This window comes from Manis pentadactyla, chromosome 14 (genome assembly GCF_030020395.1).
Source record: "Manis pentadactyla isolate mManPen7 chromosome 14, mManPen7.hap1, whole genome shotgun sequence".
In the NCBI taxonomy this organism is placed as follows: Eukaryota; Metazoa; Chordata; class Mammalia; order Pholidota; family Manidae; genus Manis; species Manis pentadactyla.
Window position 1 is genome coordinate 59,329,769 of NC_080032.1, and position 22,678 is coordinate 59,352,446.

A 22,678-nucleotide genomic window follows, 5' to 3' on the forward strand; every position below is an offset into this window, starting at 1 on the left:
CTGATTCTCATGCTATTTAGCATCAGTCTTCAGCCTCCTTACTACATATCAGCTAATGATCACCTGGACATCCTCCACACTCAGGGAGGATAAGCTAGCAACTTAGTTCCTAGCTTAGTTCACACTGTCACTACCTTTAATGTCACCACCCCTGGGTCATTTCAATACACACATGGATGAGTCATCTAACACCAGTTCCTCATATCCATCATCCTTAAAGTAAGCACTCTATTCTCTGGGCATAGCTATTCACCACCAGTCATGAATTCACTTAGCTGTATTATTACCCATTCACTAATCAAATATTTAGTGAGTATCTATTACATCCTCAGTAGAGAACACAGTCCCTGTTCTCATGAGATTTAGGACATAGTTTTTCTATCTTCCACAAAGACAACATGAAAAGATCTAGCTAACATCTACATACAATTACTGCATTTCTTTTATTTATCAGTCTAGGAGCAACGTCAATTTTACAGTCTGATGTGATCTAGTGAATCCATGGTGTATCCTATTGATCACTATTCCCCTTGACAGACTTCTAAAACTACCTTTTAAATAATGTATTCTAAAATATTGCCAGAGTTCAATATTAGATTCATCAATCTATAAATGTGTGACCATGCAGCGCAATACACTAAGCACTAGTCACAGGGTCTATTTAATTTTAATAAAATTAAAAATTCAGTTTCTCACCTTAGCCACCTTTCAAGTATTCAATAGGCACATCACTAGTGGCTACTGTATTGGACAGTGAAGATACAAAACATTTCTACCACAAAAAGTTCTATTGGACAGTGCTGGTCTCAAGTTTTTTATATTCACTTCCTTCCTCCCAGATAAAAGTTAAAATGACAAGCATCATTCTCCAGTCTCCTGAGAATTCTCTGGGGCTCCACAATATCCAAAGGAATTCCACACATCAGAAACTTCATCACTGTCCATCACCGCCACCAACACCATGACCCTGTTGCCACCATCAGGGCAGCTGATTTTCACTGAGTACTGAACTATATTCCAAGTACTTTATTACGGGCTTTTTGAGTGTTATCTCATTTATTCTTAACAATCCCATAAGGTAGGAATATTAGTCCCATTTTGGATGAGAAAATTAACTGAGTTTTTTTAACAATAAAGTAACTCACCCAAAGTTATACAGCTACAAAGTGACAGCAAGCCACAAAGAGTTGAAGCAAATTAGTAATGATTTTGCCTTTTTAAGACAACACTCTTTTTAACAAAAAGGGGTGATACCAATACCTCACACTAGCACTCAACATTCCAGCCAGACCAACCTATTTCCAATCACTCAATTTGCCCTACAGCTTTCTTGCCTTTGGGTTCTACACATGCTGTTCCCTCTGCTTGCATCCTTTTCATTTAGTCAAATCCTATTTATCCTTAAGATCACATCTTAGATCTTCCCACAGTCCAGTTTGGGGATCCATTCTGTGAGCTGACATAGAACCCGGAATCCACCTATGGAAACACTCAGCACAGCAGACCACACACAGGCTCCTGTTAACCTTTCCTCTTCCCCCACTAAAATGCGTCTCCTTAAGAATAAAGGACCCTATTGCTTATTTATTATGGAATCCATCTAGCCTACACCAGAACTTGGAACACAAAAGGTACTCAATAAATACTTGATATATGAAGGAATAATGAAAACAAGACATTTAGATAATCTAATCATTCACTCAACCAAATAAAGCATTACCCAATTTGACTTTTACATGAACTTATGATTCTATTCAGTCAGAGCATATTAAAAGTACACACTTTTCTGGCTTCACTGACATTTAGTTACTAATACAGTATTTCATTTTTCCCCATATAACATACAAAACAATATAAAAACTGTCAGAGGCATGACTACTAATGTGTTTGGGGCTTCTTTTGGAGTGATAAAAAAATATTCTAAAATTGACTGCAGTGAGGGTTTAACAAAAAATTGAATTATACACATTAAAGGGGTGAATTGTACGGTATGTGAATTATCCCTCAATAAAGCTGTTATAAAACAACAAACAAAAGGTGTCCAGGTAGCTAGACTTAAATTAGGAAAACAAATACTAAGCCAGCAAAAAAAAAAAAAAACCTAGGAGAAACAATACTTATATTTATGCAATTTTTAAATACTTAAATGACATATTGCACAAAACTTCACTGGCCAGGAAAACCAAGAAACTGGAAATTTTTAAAAAATAAGTGTACATAAGATTAATAATAACAAAGTCATATCTCTCCTTAAAAGTATACACTCCCAAACTGCCTAATTTGTTCTGAAAATAATGAATTTTTTAAAATTAATCCAGGCAGGCAAAAACCTGAAGATTTTTGTCTCATCTTACACTAAAAAGAATTTAACCATTTTTCTATGAGACCTCAGAGTCAAACAGAATTCTCTCTTACTCAACACTCTGACACATCTTTAAACAATGACACAGTTGATCATTCCCACCTATTTGAAAACCTCCTTTCCTTCACTTCTAAATCATCAGACTCCCCTGTTTTCCTCCTAATTCAATGACTTCTTATCAAGCTCCTCTGCTGGATTCCTCTTCATTTCCCCAGAAGGGAAGTTCCAGGAAGGCCGGGACTTGTGTCAGCTCTGTTCACTATTACATCCCCAAAGACAAAAAAGTACCCAGAACCACACTCACTAAATAACTGTTGAATGAACATATTAATGAATCAGTGCCCCAAGGCTCAGATATTAAAGAGCCATAGAAATAAATTATAGTCCACATAACCTTTATGCTGTTTATTACATATCTCCAAAAATTGATAACCAATATATTATTTGATACTATTTGATATTATTTTAACCAAAATACTTCATTCTCTGGTCTTCCTCCAGCAATGATACACTATGTACAAAATGAACATTTAACAACTCTTACACTATTTGTAAAAGCATAAAGAAAAAGAGCAGCAGTTGCCATGAGAACCTTCACTTTTGTTCCCAATATTAATGTAAAATTAAAAGGCTGACATACAGTTGACCCTGAATAACACGGGAGCTAGAGGCACCAACCCTCCATGCAGTTGAATATCTGATAGTCTTTTGACTCCCCAAAAACTTTACTAATAGCCTACTGTTGAATGGAAGCCTTACTGATAATATCAAGTTGATTAACACATATTTTGTATGTTATATATATTATACACTGCATTCTTACAATGAGGTGAGCTAAAGAAAATATTTCTCAAATTTTGCAAATCTCCAAAAAATTTTCCAATATATAGTTACTGAAAAAGATCTGCATACAGTGGATCCGCACAGTTCAAATTCATGATGTTCAAGGGTCAACTGCACATATCTGACTTTAGTAATGGGGGAAAAACTACCTCAGTCGATTTAACAAGGGTATTACACTAATGACTAACAAGTGACATTTCTTGAAAATTTAAAATGTAGTGTTTTTTTTCAGGACTTAAGAAATTCTGAAGACAAATAGATCACTTCCACCTACCACTTTCCCCCAAATCATGATTACATTCCTACAAGGAGAATCACACCCTACCCTCAGCCACTGCAAATGTCATTTCAGCAACACACACACAAATTTTGACCCAGTATCTTTGTTCACATTTGTCCCTATATGTAGCTAATTAAATCAAAGTATAATTTAAAAGTCAAAACTAGATATATGAACTTTAATTTTCCTTTCAAGTAACTAATCCAAAAATCAAAACTATTCATTTACCAACTTATAATTTGATCTGTCTGAATAGTTAATATTTTATTTCTAATTACAAATTGGACCATACCTTTCCTCACTTAATAGCTATTATATCTGTTTCCTATTAAGTCACTTCAAGCAGTACTGTTAGAAGATAACTGTCTGCTCATTAAGTAGGCATGTTAAAAAGGCAATGATCTGCAACTACTCACACTCACATCTGTATGTTTCTCTCTTGGTTACAGGAAAGCACTTCTCTGGCACTGTTCCCAAATAAATTGAGTAAGCCTTGGGAAAGTCACTGCTTAAATTCCATTTCATGACGGTTTCTTTTCCTCCGTAAGGAATTATTGAGAGTCATGCCTCCTTCCATCCATTACATAATACATGTCCATTACAGGACCTGTTTTCTGAACAAGAAATAGCTTAAATTGACACTAACTGATAGGTAAGGTCAGCAAATACTGTAATCTAATTATTAGATTAATGTAACAATCCAGAAAAGATGTAATGTGCTAAGTTTTGAAAACTGATGCAAACAACATTGAGCACTGTTTACCCTTAGTAACATTTCCCTAGAAAGTGACAGACACGTGCCCCTAAAATGTTAACTAAAGAGCATTTTAAAACTAGTTGACTCCAATAACATTTCTGAGAAATTGAGAGGCCAACAAAAAACTTAAAAAATTAAAATACTCCATTTCATTTTTAAAGTGTCTAATAAAGACATGCAATTGAGAAATAAAAATCTCCAGTAATTAAATGTTGAACACTAAAGGGCTAAATGTCAAGGCCTATTGAAAAAGGAGCTGTAAAAGACAGCTACTTCTTCAAAACGTTTAAGCCTTTATCCGATAATTAGCTCTAATAGAACTGTTTGAATTGTTCGTTTTATCCACCAAACCAGTCAACCACAGCCACCTGCAACTACTACTAAGAAATGTGTCTTCCAAAGCAACCACCTGATTTTCAGGCCTTCTCTTAAGGTGCCAGTATAAACCTTACAAATTAGGTGGTTGTAGAGAGATCTTTTAGATAGGCAAAGGACTGGAAGGTAACACCTTTTAGGAGCTAAGTGTGATGGGACCTATTCCGTAATGTTGCTGCCAAAACGAAGTTGTCTCAATCCAAGATCTCACTCTTCTTGAAGAGTGTAAAACTTCAAATCCATCCAACGCTCACAATTTACCCACGCGAAGCCAAAAGCATTGGGATTCTCTTCCCTTCCCGACCCACCGGCCCATCCACCCGGCCAGGAGGAAAAAAAGAAAAATAACCAAACCACTCAAGTAGAAATGTGAGACCTAGGGCAACAGCTTCTCCAACTACCTCAAAGGCAATATCCACGGCTCATCTTCCTTCTGAAATACAACCCTTCATCTACTGTCTTACCATTTCACAGAACGCAAAAAGAAAACCCTCATCTCCTCCAACATCAGTCACCTAAACCCGCAGATCCGCCCTGACCGCGCCCCGACCTCCTCCGCTTCCCCAGTTTCTCCATCTCTCCACCACCTCGCCCATCACCAAGCCGCACAGACCTTCCACCCGCGTCCCCCAGCGCCCGGGGACCCTGCCGCCCATCTCCGCCCCGGACTCCCGCATCGCGCCGCTCTCCCGCAGCCCCGCGGGGCGCCTCGCGGGGTGCCTCGAGGGGTGCCTGGCGGGGTCCGCCCCCTCCCCCACCCGGACGGGCAGCGAGGGGGAGGGGTCCCGAAGCCTCACCTACAGCTCCGCCCTCCCCGGGGGCGCGCTGCCCTGCCCAGCCTGGGCCGTGAGGGAGAAGTGGGGCAAAAGGCAGCAGCGCCTCAGCGCCAGCGACAGGCGGGAAGCTCCAGGTCCCGTCCGACTTCCACCCCGGGCCTCTCACCCGCCTCAGGGCTGCTGCTGCCGCCGCCGCCGCCACAGCCACAGTCCTGCCCCGGCGCCCGTCGACGTCACCGCACCCTGCCCCCTGCGCGAGACACCTAGCCCCGCCCCCGCCCCGGCCGCGAGTTGCCTTGAGCTCCGCCCCCTTCTGGCTGGCCGCCCCGCCCGCGCCCCTTGGGAGCACGCCCAACGCCCTGCAGCCTCTTGTGCCTTCCTGGGCACGGCGGGCGAACGGCTGGGGAGTGGGGTTAACTCCCGGCTGCGGCGGTGCCTGCGCCATAGCCGAGCGGCGGGCGCGGGCTTATAGTTCCCGCTCGTGCCCCTGCGGCCCTGCGAAGGGAGACCCGGCGGGCTCGGGCAAGGGGCGGTGGTGGGAGCGCGGTGAGGCGGCGTTTGTCTCCTTCTGCTTGCCGTAGGAGGCGGCCGGCCGGGCCGAGCCGAGCTCGGAAACACCGTTCCCGAGTCTTAGGTCGCCCCGCGGCTCCCCCCTCCACCCGCGGGCCCGTTACCCAGCGTCGCGGCCGCCGCCACTGGAAGCAGCTCCGGGGTGGCCGCTCGTGCGTGCTGCGCTCCCACGACGCGGCCTGCACCCTTTGTCAGAGGAAGCTGGTTTCCCCACCCTTAGCTTTTGCGGGCGGAGTAGGAATTTGATGTGAGACTCAGGGCTGCCGCATGGCCCTACGGAAAGAACTCAGGCACCACCACGGAAGACCCACTCCGGGGCGTCGTTTTCTGTGGGATTGTGGCAGAAGAGGAGTGCGTGGGCGGAAATTCACGTCCACATTCAGCCCCTGCGCTGCGCTGAAGTCCGTGCAGGATCCTCGTCCTACTTAGTGCTCACGACCGCTGTACCAGTCAGCCGGGTAACGGGCCCTTATTTCAGGAAAACAGATTTTCTTGCACTGAACCGCATTCGATTTTCTGATGTCGGAGCCGTGCGAAGAGGGTAACTGCGACCGTTTACGTAGGTAACCCATCTCCAAACCAAGGAAGTGAGAGCGATGTGGAATATATTTACTGCCAGCGTTCTAGTCTTTATTAAAGTAATTTAAAATGCCCTTGCAAGGAGTTGAGTCATCATCCTTAATTACTCCCCACCACCACAGTTAACCAGTGTGCACGCCCATAAATCCCATCTCTCCTCAATATTCACACTCATTCATTCACCCGATTCTAGTTTCATCCTGCCCAGGCTTGCTAATTGTTCCCTCAGGATCAGCACACACCTGGACTATTGCAGTTCCGTCCTGCTGTACAGTCGCCCCCTTCAGTTCATGCAACATACGGCCGCCAATTGTTACACTGCTGCCAGAAAAGACTATAAAACTGACAATAAGCATCCAAAAATATTTCATTTTCTTGGGCAGCTGGCTATTTACCCAAGAAAAGCCATCCTTCTCCGGCTGTTTTTCGAGATCTCTGTCATCTGACTGTTGGTCTACTCATCCTGTTACTCCTTAGTAGGCTGGTGAGGTAAAAGTAAAGAGTCATGCATCCTTTTAGTTTCCGTCTGCCATTCTCTGGTTGACCTTAGGAAAATCACTTCACTTCTAGGGCCTAACTGTAAAATGGGGTGTGAACTAGGTGTCTGAAATCCATCATATCCTTAAATGTGTGGATCTGGAGTATTCAGATGCTATGAGGCTAAATTACACATTAACAGAATTACTGTGAATATCACAGACTCAGATTTTGTGGAGTGTTTTGGTTTTTTGGTTTCTTGCCATCCCTCTGATTGTTTTTTCTTATTTCCTACTCTGCCCTAGATCCCTTTCTAAACCTATCTTTAGGATTTTTTTTTACTCAAGTTGGCTAAGCACATGCATTCATTGTGTCATCTTCCTAATGCCCCATTAAAATGCTAATAAAGGAGTAAAACATGATACAAACCCATACAAAATGGAAAATGGGAGAAGGACCACCAAAAGATAATTTATTAATTTTACACACAGAAAGTGAGTATGGTCTGACTAAACAAAATGGAAGGAACCATAATGTGTAATAGGTGCCAGGATGCTGAGCCAAGGAAGGGAGCCTTTCTGCCAGTAGTGACTTGGACTGAAATTGGGAGACACAGATGAGACAGAGAACAATAGTGAGAAGCAGGACTGTAAACAGGAACTGAAGTAAGTTTTCTATGTGGAACAGCAGAACCATTCCTATATCTCAGATACAATAGCTAGACACTTATACCAGGCTAAAAATTGAGTTCTCATAATCTCTACGAGGATTTAGGCAGTTATTTGAGCATTTAATGACTACAAGTACAGCATTTCTTCCTTCCAGCACAATAACCAGTTTCCTACCCACTCACCATGGGGTGAAGTTGTGCAACTTGGCAAGACTCCCAAGTTCACAAGTATCCTAATCAGCATTCCAACTACCTCATCTTTAAATATGAAGAGATAGCAAAGGATTATGAAATATTTAAGAGAAGTCTCCAACTTGAGGGTGGGAAAGAGATAGAAACAAAATGTGGCCATAGAGGAAAAGAAACTTAAGAGAACTTAAACCAATTAGTATGCTTCTAGACTTTTTTTTTTTTTTTTGAGAGGGCATCTCTCATATTTATTGATGAAATGGTTGTTAACAACAATAAAATTCTGTATAGGGGACTCAATGCACAATCATTAATCAACCCCAAGCCTCATTCTCAACAGTCTCCAATCTTCTGAAGCATAACGAACAAGTTCTTACATGGTAAACAAATTCTTACATAGTAAATAAGTTCTTACATGGTGAACAGTGCAAGGGCAGTCATCACAGAAACTTTCGGTTTTGATCATGCATTATGAACTATAAACAATCAGGTGAAATGTGAATATTCGTTTGATTTTTATACTTGATTTATATGTGAATCCCACATTTCTCCCTTATTATTATTATTTTTTTTTTTTAATAAAATGCTGAAGTGCTACGTAGATGCAAGATGAAGGTAGAAAACATAGTTTAGTGTTTTAAGAGGGAAAATGTAGATGATCAAGTCTGTGCCTCTAGACTAAGTATTAATCCAAGCTAGACAAGGGCAACAAAACATCCACGGATGCAGAAGATTTATCTCAAAACAGGGGGGGTGAGGTTGTAAGCCTCACCTCTGTTGATCCCCAATTTCTCACCTAATGGCCCCCCTGCGACTGTGCCTGTCTTAGGTTGTTCCTCCCTTGAGGAATCTTACCCGTCTCTGGCTATCCAGTCATCTTCCGGGGCCATACAGGGAAATATAAAGTTGGTAAGTGAGAGAGAAGCACTATTCTTTGAAAAGGTTAGCTTTTTACTTCTTTGCAGATTTATGCCCTGTGGCTTCTATGCCCTGCATTTGTCTTGAGGTATCTTTACCACTTGGAAGAATTATGATACTCGGTAATTTCGATATGAGGCACGAATTCTACTTAAGGGTTGTAATTAGGAAGGAAGAAGAAAAGCTATAGAAGTAGCAGATGGAAGAAAACATGGGAAGATTGATTATTTTTGGACATATCTTCTTGTAATGTAACATAAGCATGTATAGGTTTTAAACTACTAATGAAATTGCGTGCACATATTCACATAATAGGAATATAGCTACATAACCTAAGCAGACCTACAATTACCAGCCATATCCAGTTAAACCAAAAAAACCAGTTAGGCACCCTAGGCATTTGTGAAAATTTATCAATGATATGATGGATATTGTCTAACTGAATAGTTTGAGAAAAATCAGACAAATTAAAACAACACATTCCTGGGAACTGTTCACATCCCATATGTTCTTTTAACAGTAGATAGTCTATAGTTGCAAGATTTTGGAGCGCTGCAACTTGCACTTCTCCTAATTCTTGGTTGAGTTCCGACAGTATAGATGCAGTCAAATTTGTTGTTTTACTGTATGCATAGGCCAGCTTAGATATCTCCTTCTTCATTCCAATGGCAAGTCCACGAACCGGTGGGATGAATGCAGCTACAACTGCAACAGCGCCAGGATCTTTGTTGACATTTTTTGATGATCATCTTCTGGAATGACTCTTCCAGAGAATGTTGATGTTGGAAGTTCTTCTTCACATCGTACCTTCATTCTTTTTCTTGGTAGCCAAATTAGGCTTTGATCCTCTGTATAAACACAAACAAACCCTTTGCCCACACTTTCATATGCCCTTTATACCACTGTGAAGAACTTATTGGAGATCACCACACAGGAACTGCATTTTTTTTTAAGAGAAAGGAATATTATCAGAAAAATGTATTTCCATAGCTGATCATCTGACACCCTTTAAATGATCAAAATTAAGGGTATTTAAAGCATGCATTAATTGTTGATTTACAGTTAGTTTTATACTATCAGGAAGTAATCACCCATTTCTTTCTTTTTACTTTTTTTTCTTATCATTAATCTACAATTACATGAAGAATATTATGTTTACTAGGCTCTCCCCTATACCAGGTCCCCCCCACGAACCCCTATACAGTCACTGCCATCAGCATAGCAAAATGTTGTAGAATCACTACTTGTCTTCTCTGTGTTGTACAGCCCTCCCCTTTCTCCCACCCCCCATTATGCATGCTAATCATAATACCCCCTTTCTTCTTCCCCCCACTTATCCCTCCCTACCCACCCATCCTCCCCAGTCCCTTTCCCTTTGGTAACTGTTAGTCCATTGTTGGGTTCTGTGATTCTGCTGCTGTTTTTTTCCTTCAGTTTTTCCTTTGTCCTTGTACTCCACATATGAGTGAAATCATTTGGTATTTCTCTTTCTCCGCTTGGCTTATTTCACTGAGCATAATACCCTCTAGCACCATCCATATTGTTGCAAATGGTAGGATTTGTTTTCTTCTTATGGCTGAGTAATATTCCATTGTGTATATGTACCACATCATCTTTATCCATTCATCTACTGATGGACACTTAGGTTGCTTCCAATTCTTGGCTATTGTAAATAGTGCTGCAATAAACATAGGCGTGCATCTGTCTTTTTCAAACTTGATTGCTGCGTTCTTAGGGTAAATTACTAGGAGTGGAATTCCTGGGTCAAATGGTAAGTCCATTTTGAGCATTTTGAGGAACCTCCATACTGCTTTCCACAGTGGTTGAACTAATTTACATTCCCAACAGCAGTGTAGGAGGGTTCCCCTTTCTCCACAACCTCCCCAACATTTGTGGTTGTTTGTCTTTTGGATGGTAGCCATCCTTACTGGTGTGAGGTGATACCTCATTGTGGTTTTAATTTGGATTTCTCTGATAATTAGTGATGTGGAGCATCTTTTCATGTGTCTGTTGGCCATCTGTATTTCTTTTTAGGAGAACTGTCTGTTCAGTTCCTCTGCCCATTTTTTAAATTGGATTATTTGTTTTTTGTTTGTTGAGGTGGGTGAGCTCTTTATATATTTTGGATGTCAAGCCTTTATCGGATCTGTCATTTACAAATATATTCTCCCATATGGTAGGGTTCCTTTTTGTTCTATTGATGGTGTCTTTTGCTGTACAGAAGCTTTGCAGCTTAATATAGTCCCACTTGTTCATTTTTGCTGTTGTTTTCCTTGCCCGGGGAGATATGTTCAAGAAGAGGTCTCTCATGTTTATGTCTAAGAGGTTTTTGCCTATGTTTTTTACTAAGAGTTTTATGGTTTCATGACTTATATTCAGGTCTTTGATACATTTTGAATTTACTTTTGTATATGGGGTTAGACAATGGTCCAGTTTCATTCTCCTACATGTAGCTGTCCAGTTTTGCCAGCACCATCTGTTGAAGAGACTGTCATTTCCCCATTGTATGTCCATGGCTCCTTTATCAAATATTAATTGACCATATATGTTTGGGTTAATGTCTGGAGTCTCTAATCTGTTCCACTGGTCTGTGGCTCTGTTCTTGTGCCAGTACCAAATTGCCTTGATTACTATGGCTTTGTAGTAGAGCTTGAAGTTGGGGAGTGAGATCCCCCCCCCCACTTTATTCTTCCTTCTCAGGATTGCTTCGGCTATTCGGGATCTTTGGTGTTTCCATATGAATTTTTGAACTATTTGTTCCAGTTTGTTGAAGAACACTGTTGGTAATTTGATAGGGATTGCATTGAATCTGTAGATTGCTTAGGGCAGGATGGCCATTTTGATGATATTAATTCTTCCTAGCCACGAGCATGGGAAGAGTTTCCATTTGTTAGTGTCCCCTTTAACTTCTCTTAAGAGTGACTTGTAGTTTTCAGGGTATAGGTCTTTCACTTCTTTGGTTAGATTTATTCCTAGGTATTTTATTCTTTTTGATGCAATTGTGAACAGAGTTGTTTTCCTGATTTCTCTTTCTATTGGTTCATTGTTAGTATATAGGAAAGCCACAGATTTCTGTGTGTTAATTTTGTATACTGCAACTTTGCTGTATTCAGATATCAGTTCTAGTAGTTTTGAAGTTGAGTCTTTGGGGTTCTTTATGTACAATATCATGTCATCTGCAAATAGTGACAGTTTAACTTATTCTTTACCAATCTGGATTCCTTGTATTTCTTTGTTTGGTCTGATTGCCATGGCTAGGACTTCCAGTACTATGTTAAATAACAGTGGGGAGAGTGGGCATCCCTGTCTTGTTCCTGATCTCAGAGGAAAAGCTTACAGCTTCTCGCTGTTCAGTATAATGTTGGCTGTGGGTTTATCATATATGGCCTTTATTATGTTGAAGTACTTGCCCTCTATACCCATTTTGCTGAGAGTTTTTATCATGAATGGATGTTGAATTTTGTCAAATGCTTTTTCTTCATCTATGGATATGATCATGTGGTTTTTGTCATTCTTTTTGTTGAGTTGGTGGATGATGTTGATGGATTTTCAAATGTTGTACCATCCTTGCATTCCTCGGATGAATCCCACTTGGTCGTGGTGTATGACCCTTTTGATATATTTTTGAATTCGGTTTGCTAATATTTTATTGAGTATATTTACATCTACATTCATCAGGGTCTGTAATTTTCTTTTTTAGTGGGGTCTTTGCCTGGTTTTGGTATTAGGGTGATGTTGGCTTCATGGAATGAGTTTGGGAGTACTCCCTCCTCTTCTATGTTTTGGAAAACATTAAGGAGAATAGGTATTATGTCTTCTCTGTATGTCTGATAAAATTCCAAGGTAAATCCGTCCAGCCCGGAGGTTTTGTTCTTGGGTAGTTTTTTGATTACTGCTTCAATTTCTTTGCTCGTAATTGGTTTGTTAAAATTTTGTGTTTCATCCTTGGTCAGTGGGGTGCCAGAAACAAGGGAAACAGAACAGTAAGACCTGTGAGTGTGTCCCTGCAGCCGGCACCCCTGGGAAAAACAAAAGCGAGTGCTTTTTGAAAGTCATAAAGGGACAGGGACCCCACAGCTGGACGGAAGCATCCCGGGACACTTAGCACAAAAGCTGGGAATCCCAGGGAATTCCAGGCGCTTTAACCCCATAGGCGGCAGCGCAGCTCAGAGGCCCCTCAAGGTGATAAACAGCCTCCCACCTGTTTCCCCTCCAATGCAGCTCCGCCATATCAGAGCAACACACTGAGGCTGGTCATGCCCACAGCAACTGCGGAGCTTAACTCCACAGCAACCATGGAGCTTAACTCCACAGCGCTAGGCAAGAATCAGAGGCCCCGTCTGTGCGCAGCTACCCATCAAAAGCCGCTAGAGGTCGCTGTTCTCCCAGGAGAGGAAGGCCACAAACCAGCAAGAAGGGATGTCTCCCAGCCAACACATCTGCCAGCTCTGCACAAATACCTCTATCGCCATCAAAAGGCAGAATAATTTGATACAGGCCAAAATCACAGTCAACCCCTGAGGAGATAGAACTAACCAACATTCCTGAAAAAGAATTCAAAATAAAGGTCATAACCATGCTGACGGAGCTGCAGAGAAATATGCAAGAGATAAGGGATGACATCCAGAGGGAGATTACAGAAATGAGACAATCTCTGGAAGGATTTATAAGCAGAATGGATAAGATGCAAGAGGCCATTGATGGAATAGAAACCAGTGAACAGGAATGCATAGAAACTGACGCAGAGAGAGATAAAAGATCTCCAGGATGAAACAATATTAAGAGAACGGTGTGACCAATCCAAAAAGAACAATACTCGCATTATAGGGGTACCAGAAGAAGAAGAGAGCGAAAAAGGGATAGAAAGTGTATTTGAAGAAATAATGGCTGAAAACTTCCCCAAATTGGGGGAGGAAATACTCGATCAGGCCACGGAAGTACACAGAACTCCCAACAGAAGGGACCCAAGGAGGACAACACCAAGACACATAATAATTAAAATGGCTAAGATCAAGGACAAGGACAGAGTATTAAAGGCAGCCAGAGAGAGAAAAAAGGTAACATACAAAGGAAAACCCATCAGGCTATCATCAGACTTCTCAACAGAAACCTTATAGGCCAGAAGAGAATGGCATGATATATTTAATGCAATGAAACAGAAGGGTCTTGAACCAAGAATACTGTATCCAGCACAATTATCATTTAAATATGAAGGGGGAATTAAACAATTCCCAGACAAGCAAAAGTTGAGGGAATTTGCCTCCCACAAACAACCTGTACAGGGTATTTAAGAGGGACAGCTCTAGATGGGAGAACTCCTAAGACTAAATAGAAGTCACCAGAGAAAATAAAATCACAGCAAAGAAAGCAGACCAACCAAATAGTAACTGAAGGCAAAAAATAAAATCAACTAACCCCAAAAGCACTCAAAGGAAACACAAAAGAGCACAGAATAAAACAACCAACATATAAATAATGGAGGAGGAGGAGTAAGAAGGGAGAGAAATAAAGAATCACCAGACAGTATTTATAAAAGCTCAATAAGCAAGTTAAGTTACACAGCAAGATAGTAAAGAAGCTAACCTTGAACCTTTGGTAACCAGGAATCTAAAGCCTGCAATGGCAATAAGTACATATCTTTCAATAATCACCATAAATGTAAATAGACTGAATGCACCAATCAAAAGACACAAGAGTAATAGAATGGATAAAAAAGGAAGACCCACCTATATGTTGCTTACAAGAGACTCACCTCAAACCCAAAGACATGCACAGACTAAAAGTGAAGGGATGGAAAAAGATATTTCATGCAAACAACAAGGAGGAAAAAGCAGGTGTTGCAGTACTAGTATCAAACAAAATACACTTCAAAACAAACAAAGTAACAAAAGATAAAGAAGGACATTACATTATGACAAAGGGCTCAGTCCAACAATAGGATATAACCGTTATAAATATATATATGCACCCAACACAGGAGCACCAGCATATTTTTTAAAAATACCAAAAGAACTAAAGGATGAAATAGAATGCAATGCATTCATTTTAGAAGACTTCAACACACTACTTACTCCAAAGAATAGATCCACTGGACAGAAAATAAGTAAGGACAGGGAGGCACTGAACAACACACTGGAACAGATGGACCAAATAGACATCTATAGAACTATACATCCAAAAGCAACAAGATACACATTCTTCTCAAATGCACATGGAACATTCTCCAAAATAGACCACATACTAGGCCACAAAAGAGCCTCAGTAAATTCAAAAAGATTGAAATCCTACCAACCAACTTCTCAGACCACAAAGGTATAAAACTATTAATTAACTATACAAAAAAAGCAAAAAGCTCACAAACACATGGAGGCTTAACAACATGCTCCTAAATAATCAATGGATCAATGACCAAATCAAAATAGAGATCAAGAAATATATGGGAAACAAATGACAACAACACAAAGCCCCAACTTCTGTGGGACACAGCGAAAGCAGTCCTAATAGGAACGTATATAGCAATCCAGGCATACTTAAAGAAGGAAGAACATCCCAAATGAATAGTCTAACATGACAATTATCAAAATTGGAAAAAGAAGAACAAATGAGGCCTAAAGGCAGCAGACGGAGGGACATAATAAAGATCAGAGAAGAAATAAACAAAATTGAGAAGAATAAAACAATAGAAAAAAAATCAATGAAACCAAGAGCTGGTTCTTTGATAAAATAAATAAAATAGATAAGCCTCTAGAAAAACTTATTAAGAGAAAAAGATACTCAACACACATCAACATAATCAAAAACGAGAAAGGAAAAATCATGACAGACTCCATAGAAATACAAAGAATTGTTAGAGACAACTATGAAAACCTATATGCTAACAAACTGAAAAACCTAGAAGAAATGGACAACTTCCTAGAAAAATACAGCCTTCCAAAACTGACCAAGGATGAAACACAAACTTTTAACAAACCAATTACGAGCAAAGAAATTGAAGTGGTAATCAAAAAACTACCCAAGAACAAAACACCCGGGCCAGATGGATTTACCTCGGAATTTTATCAGACATACAGAGAAGACATAATACCCATTCTCCTTAAAGTTTTCCAAAAAATAGAAGAGGAGGGAAGACTCCCAAACTCATTCTATAAAGCCAACATCACCCTAATACCAAAACCAGGCAACGAACCCACCAAAAAAGAAAATTACAGACCAATATCCCTGATGAACATAGATGCAAAAATACTCAAAAAAATATTAGCAAACTGAATTCAAAAATATATCAAAAGGATCATACACCACGACCAAGTGCGATTCAGCCCAGGGATGCAAGGATGGTACAACATTCGAAAATCCATCAACATCATCCACCACATAAAAAAAAAGAAGGACAAAAACCACATGATCATCCCCATAGATGCTGAAAAAGCATTCGACAAAATTCAACATCCATTCATGATATAAACTCTCATCAAAATGTGTCTACAGGAGGTGGGGCGGAAGATGGCGGCGTGAGTAGAGCAGCGGAAATCTCCTCCCAAAACAACATATATCTATGAAAATATAACAAAGACAACCCTTCCTAGAATAAAGACCAGAGGACACAGGACAATATCCAGACCACATCCGGACCTGAGAGAACCCAGCGCCTCGCGAAGGGGGTAAGATACAAGCCCCGGCCCCGCGGGAGCCGAGCGCCCCTCCCCCCAGCTCCCGGCGGGAGAAGAGCAGGCAGAGCGGGAGGGAGACGGAGCCCAGGACTGCCGAACACCCAGCCCCCGCCATCCGGGACAGAGTGCACGGCCCTCGATACTGGGAAAACAGGGCAGCAAGAACAGTGAGCAGGCACTGGAGGCTGGGCGACAGAGGACATAAGAAAAGCGCGCGACCATTTTTTTTTTTTTTGCTTTTTTGCTGCTTTGTTTTGGCGAGCGCTTTTTGGAAGTCTTAAAGGGACAGGGACCCCAATATTAGGGAAAGAGGGCAGAAAGACCGGTGAGCAGAGGCCTGAGGCTGGCACCGGAGAATAAAGAAAAACGAACGACCACCTTTTTTTTTTTAATTAAAAATTTTTTTTTTTTTTATTAAAAAAATTTTTTTTTCTTGTTTTTTTTTGTGGTCGTTGTTTTGTTTTGGCGGGTGCTTTTTGGAAGTCTTAAAGGGGCAGGGCGGGCCACTTAATCCAGAGGTAGGGAATCCGGGATCTCTGGGCACCCTAACCCCCTGGGCTGCAGGGAGCAGGGAGGCCCCTTACCGAGATAAATAGCCTCCCAGCAGCTCCTGCTCCAACGCGACTCCACCATTTTGGAGTAGCTGCCCGAGCCAGGCCACGCCCACAGCAACAGCGGAGATTAACTCCATAGCAGCCGGGCAGGAAGCAGAAACCCTGTCTGCGCGCAGCTGCGCAGCACAAGCCACTAGAGGCCGCTGTTCTCCCAGGAGAGGAGGGCCACAAACCAACAAGAAAGGAAGTCCTTCCAGCCGTCACTCGTCCCAGTTCTGCAGACTATTCCTATCACCATGAAAAGGCAAAGCTACAGGCAGACAAAGATCACAGAGACAACACCAGAGAAGGAGACAGACCTAACCAGTCTTCCTGACAAAGAATTCAAAATAAGAATCATAAACATGCTGACAGAGATGCAGAGAAACACGCAAGAAAAATGGGATGAAGTCCGGAAAGAGATCACAGATGCCAGAAAGGAGATCGCAGAAATGAAACAAACTCTGGAAGGGTTTATAAGCAGAATGGATAGAATGCAAGAGGCCATTGATGGAATTGAAATCAGAGAACAGGAACGCATAGAAGCTGACATAGAGAGAGACAAAAGGATCTCCAGGAATGAAACAATATTAAGAGAACTGTGTGACCAATCTAAAAGGAGCAATATCCGTATTATAGGGGTCCCAGAAGAAGAAGAGAGAGGCAAAGAGATGGAAAGTATCTTAGAAGAAATAATTGCTGAAAACTTCCCCACACTGGGGGAGGAAGTAATCAAACAGACCACGGAAATACACAGAACCCCCAACAGAAAGGATCCAAGAAGGGCAACACCAAGACACATAATAATTAAAATGGCAAAGATCAAGGACAAGGAAAGAGTGTTAAAGGCAGCTAGAGAGAAAAAGGTCACCTATAAAGGGAAACCCATCAGGCTAACGTCAGATTTCTCAACAGAAACCCTACAGGCCAGAAGAGAATGGCATGATATATTTAATACAATGAAACAGAAGGGCCTTGAACCAAGGATACTGTATCCAGCACGACTATCATTCAAATATGACGGTGGGATTAAACAATTCCCAGACAAACAAAAGCTGAGGGAATTTGCTTTCCACAAACCACCTCTACAGAACATCTTACAGGGACTGCTCTAGATGGGAGCACTCCTAGAAAGAGCACAGCACAAAACACCCAACATATGAAGAATCGAGGAGGAGGAACAAGAAGGGAGAGAAGAAAAGAATCTCCAGACAGTGTATATAACAGCTCAATAAGCGAGCTAAGTTAGGCAGTAAGATACTAAAGAGGCTAACCTTGAACCTTTGGTAACCACGAATTTAAAGCCTGCAATGGCAATAAGTACATATCTTTCAATAGTCACCCTAAATGTTAATGGGTTGAATGCACCAATCAAAAGACACAGAGTAACAGAATGGATAAAAAAGCAAGACCCATCTATATGCTGCTTACAAGAAACTCACCTCAAACCCAAAGACATGTACAGACTAAAAGTCAAGGGATGGAAAAACATATTTCAAGCAAACAACAGTGAGAAGAAAGCAGGGGTTGCAGTACTAATATCAGACAAAATAGACTTCAAAACAAAGAAAGTAACAAGAGATAAAGAAGGACACTACATAATGATAAAGGGCTCAGTCAAACAAGAGGATATAACCATTCTAAATATATATGCACCCAACACAGGAGCACCAGCATATGTGAAACAAATACTAACAGAACTAAAGGGGGATATAGACTGCAATGCATTCATTCTAGGAGACTTCAACACACCACTCACCCCAAAGGATAGATCCACTGGGCAGAAAATAAGTAAGGACACGGAAGCACTGAACAACACAGTAGAGCAGATGGACCTAATAGACATCTATAGAACTCTACATCCAAAAGCAGCGGGATATACATTCTTCTCAAGTGCACATGGAACATTCTCCAGAATAGACCACATACTAGGCCACAAAAAGAGCCTCAGAAAATTCCAAAAGATTGAAATCCTACCAACCAACTTTTCAGACCACAAAGGCATAAAACTAGAAATAAACTGTACAAAGAAAGCAAAGAGGCTCACGAACACATGGAGGCTTAACAACACGCTCCTAAATAATCAATGGATCAATGACCAAATCAAAATGGAGATCCAGCAATATATGGAAACAAATGACAACAACAACACTAAGCCCCAACTTCTGTGGGACACAGCAAAAGCAGTCTTAAGAGGAAAGTATATAGCAATCCAAGCATATTTAAAAAAGGAAGAGCAATCCCAAATGAATGGTCTAATGTCACAATTATCGAAATTGGAAAAAGAAGAACAGATGAGGCCTAAGGTCAGCAGAAGGAGGGACATAATAAAGATCAGAGAAGAAATAAATAAAATTGAGAAGAATAAAACAATAGCAAAAATCAATGAAACCAAGAGCTGGTTCTTCGAGAAAATAAACAAAATAGATAAACCTCTAGCCAGACTTATTAAGAAGAAAAGAGAGTCAACACAAATCAACAGTATCAGAAACGAGAAAGGAAAAATCATGACGGACCCCACGGAAATGCAAAGAATTATTGGAGAATACTATGAAAACCTATATGGTAACAAGCTGGGAAACCTAGGAGAAATGGACAACTTCCTAGAAAAATATAACCTTCCAAGATTGACCCAGGAAGAAACAGAAAATCTAAACAGACCAATTACCAGCAACGAAATTGAAGAGGTAATCAAAAAACTACCAAAGAACAAAACCCCCGGGCCAGATGGATTTACCTCGGAATTTTATCAGACATACAGGGAAGACATAATACCCATTCTCCTTAAAGTTATCCAAAAAATAGAGGAGGAGGGGATACTCCCAAACTCATTCTATGAAGCTAACATCACCCTAATACCAAAACCAGGCAAAGACCCCACCAAAAAAGAAAACTACAGACCAATATCCCTGATGAACGTAGATGCAAAAATACTCAACAAAATATTAGCAAACCGAATTCAAAAATACATCAAAAGGATCATACACCATGACCAAGTGGGATTCATCCCAGGGATGCAAGGATGGTACAACATTCGAAAGTCCATCACCATCATCCACCACATCAACAAAAAGAAAGACAAAAACCACATGATCATCTCCATAGATGCTGAAAAAGCATTTGACAAAGTTCAACATCCATTCATGTTAAAAACTCTCAGCAAAATGGGAATAGAGGGCAAGTACCTCAACATAATAAAGGCCATCTATGATAAACCCACAGCCAACATTATATTGAACAGCGAGAAGCTGAAAGCATTTCCTCTGAGATCGGGAACTAGACAGGGATGCCCACTCTCTCCACTGTTATTTAACATAGTACTGGAGGTCCTAGCCACGGCAATCAGACAAAACAAAGAAATACAAGGAATCCAGATTGGTAAAGAAGAAGTTAAACTGTCAGTATTTGCAGATGACATGATACTGTACATAAAAAACCCTAAAGACTCCACCCCAAAACTACTAGAACTGATATCGGAATACAGCAAAGTTGCAGGATACAAAATCAACACACAGAAATCTGTGGCTTTCCTATATACTAACAATGAACCAACAGAAAGAGAAATCAGGAAAACAACTCCATTCACAATTGCATCAAAAAAAATTAAATACCTAGGAATAAACCTAACCAAAGAAGTGAAAAACTTATACTCTGAAAACTACAAGTCACTCTTAAGAGAAATTAAAGGGGACACTAACAGATGGAAACTCATCCCATGCTCGTGGCTAGGAAGAATTAATATCGTTAAAATGGCCATCCTGCCCAAAGCAATATACAGATTTGATGCAATCCCTATGAAACTACCAGCAACATTCTTCAATGAACTGGAACAAATAATTCAAAAATTCATATGGAAACACCAAAGACCCCGAATAGCCAAAGCAATCCTGAGAAAGAAGAATAAAGTAGGGGGGATCTCACTCCCCAATTTCAAGCTCTACTATAAAGCCATAGTAATCAAGACAATTTGGTACTGGCACAAGAACAGAGCCACAGACCAATGGAACAGACTAGAGAATCCAGACATTAACCCAGACATATATGGTCAATTAATATTTGATAAAGGAGCCATGGACATACAATGGCGAAATGACAGTCTCTTCAACAGGTGGTGCTGGCAAAACTGGACAGCTACATGTAGGAGAATGAAACTGGACCATTGTCTAACCCCATATACAAAAGTAAACTCAAAATGGATCAAAGACCTGAATGTAAGCCATGAAACCATTAAACTCTTGGAAGAAAACATAGGCGAAAACCTCTTAGACATAAACATGAGTGACCTCTTCTTGAACATATCTCCCCGGGCAAGGAAAACAACAGCAAAAATGAGTAAGTGGGACTATATTAAGCTGAAAAGCTTCTGTACAGCAAAAGACACCATCAATAGAACAAGAAGGATCCCTACAGTATGGGAGAATATATTTGAAAATGACACATCCGATAAAGGCTTGACGACCAGAATATATAAGGAGCTCTCACGCCTCAACAAACAAAAAACAAATAACCCAATTAAAAAATGGGCAGAGGAACTGAACAGACAGTTCTCCAAAAAAGAAATACAGATGGCCAACAGACACATGAAAAGATGCTCCACATCGCTAATTATCAGAGAAATGCAAATTAAAACTACAATGAGGTATCACCTCACACCAGTAAGGATGGCTGCCATCCAAAAGACAAACAACAACAAATGTTGGCGAGGCTGTGGAGAAAGGGGAACCCTCCTACACTGCTGGTGGGAATGTAAGTTAGTTCAACCATTGTGGAAAGCAGTATGGAGGTACATCAAAATGCTCAAAACAGACTTACCATTTGACCCAGGAATTGCACTCCTAGGAATTTACCCTAAGAATGCAGCAATCAAGTTTGAGAAAGACAGATGCACCCCTATGTTTATTGCAGCACTATTTACAATAGCCAAGAATTGGAAGCAACCTAAATGTCCATCAATAGATGAATGGATAAAGAAGATGTGGTACATATACACAATGGAATACTACTCAGCCATAAGAAAAGGGCAAATCCAATCATTTGCAGCAACATGGATGGAGCTGGAGGGTATTATGCTCAGTGAAACAAGCCAAGCGGAGAAAGAGAAATACCAAATGATTTCACTTATCTGTGGAATATAAGAACAAAGGAAAAACTGAAGGAACAAAACAGCAGCAGAATCACAGAACTCAAGAATGGACTAACAGGTACCAAAGGGAAAGGGACTGGGGAGGATGGGTGGGTAGGGAGGGATAAGGGGGGGAGAAGTAGGGGGGTATTAAGATTAACATGCATGGGGGGGTAGGAGAAAAGGGAGGGCTGTACAACACAGAAAAGGCAAGTAGTGATTCTACAACATTTAGCTATGCTGATGGACAGTGACTGTAAAGGGGTTTATAGGGGAGACCTGGTATAGGGGAGAGCCTAGTAAACATAATATTCGTCATGTAAGTGTAGATTAGTGATAGCAAAAAAAAAAAAAAAGAAAGGGCAGTTCCTGTGTGGTAACCTCCAACGAGTTCTACACAAGGGTATAAAGGGCATATAAAAGTGTAGGCAAAGGGTCTGTTTGTGTTTATACAGAGGATCAAAGCCTAATTGGGCTACCCCGAAAATGAACTAAGATAC

The 22,678-nt window shown here is 40.8% G+C and overlaps 1 protein-coding gene across 15 annotated transcripts in view; it reads right to left on the minus strand.

Annotated features, from left to right (window-relative positions):
• ERC1 (ELKS/RAB6-interacting/CAST family member 1) overlaps positions 1-5,609 on the minus strand; it is a 730,429-nt gene extending 724,820 nt beyond the window's left edge. For 9 of the 15 annotated variants that reach the window (XM_057492541.1, XM_057492537.1, XM_057492536.1 and 6 more), the window contains exon 1: positions 5,415-5,608. The gene's annotated coding sequence lies outside the window, so the exon portion shown is untranslated. Of the gene's footprint in view, positions 1-5,414 lie in introns of all 15 variants that reach the window. The other 6 variants (XM_057492538.1, XM_036907416.2, XM_057492546.1 and 3 more) reach the window with 1 other exon arrangement.
• Between the last annotated feature and the right edge of the window lie 17,069 nt (positions 5,610-22,678).